The sequence below is a fragment of the Morone saxatilis genome, unplaced genomic scaffold (genome assembly GCF_004916995.1).
Source record: "Morone saxatilis isolate NCDOM2014 unplaced genomic scaffold, NCSU_SB_2.0 Contig23, whole genome shotgun sequence".
Classification (NCBI taxonomy): Eukaryota; Metazoa; Chordata; class Actinopteri; family Moronidae; genus Morone; species Morone saxatilis.
Genome location: NW_023339796.1, coordinates 21,038,675 through 21,039,008, shown reverse-complemented (window position 1 = coordinate 21,039,008; position 334 = coordinate 21,038,675). Strand labels below are relative to the sequence as shown.

Here is a 334-nt window from a genome sequence, read left to right as displayed (position 1 = left end):
GTCAGTATTGCAAATAGTATTTAAGTCAAACGTCTGCCAATGTGTAATATTGTGTCTTTTCAATAATAACAGGAGCAAGATAATCTTTGTGATGCTGAAGAAAGATGTGAAGGGCTGATCAAGAGCAAGATTCAGATGGAGGCAAAACTCAAAGAGCTGACAGAAAGACTGGAGGATGAGGAGGAGATGAATGCTGAACTAACTGCTAAGAAGAGGAAGCTGGAGGATGAATGTTCTGAGCTGAAGAAAGACATTGACGACTTAGAATTAACTCTGGCTAAAGTGGAGAAAGAGAAGCATGCCACTGAGAACAAGGTACCACAAACACTAATTA

The 334-nt window shown here is 39.8% G+C and overlaps 1 pseudogene; it reads right to left on the bottom strand.

Annotated features, from left to right (window-relative positions):
• LOC118334836 overlaps nt 1–334 on the bottom strand; it is a 12,681-nt pseudogene that overhangs the window by 3,989 nt on the left and 8,358 nt on the right.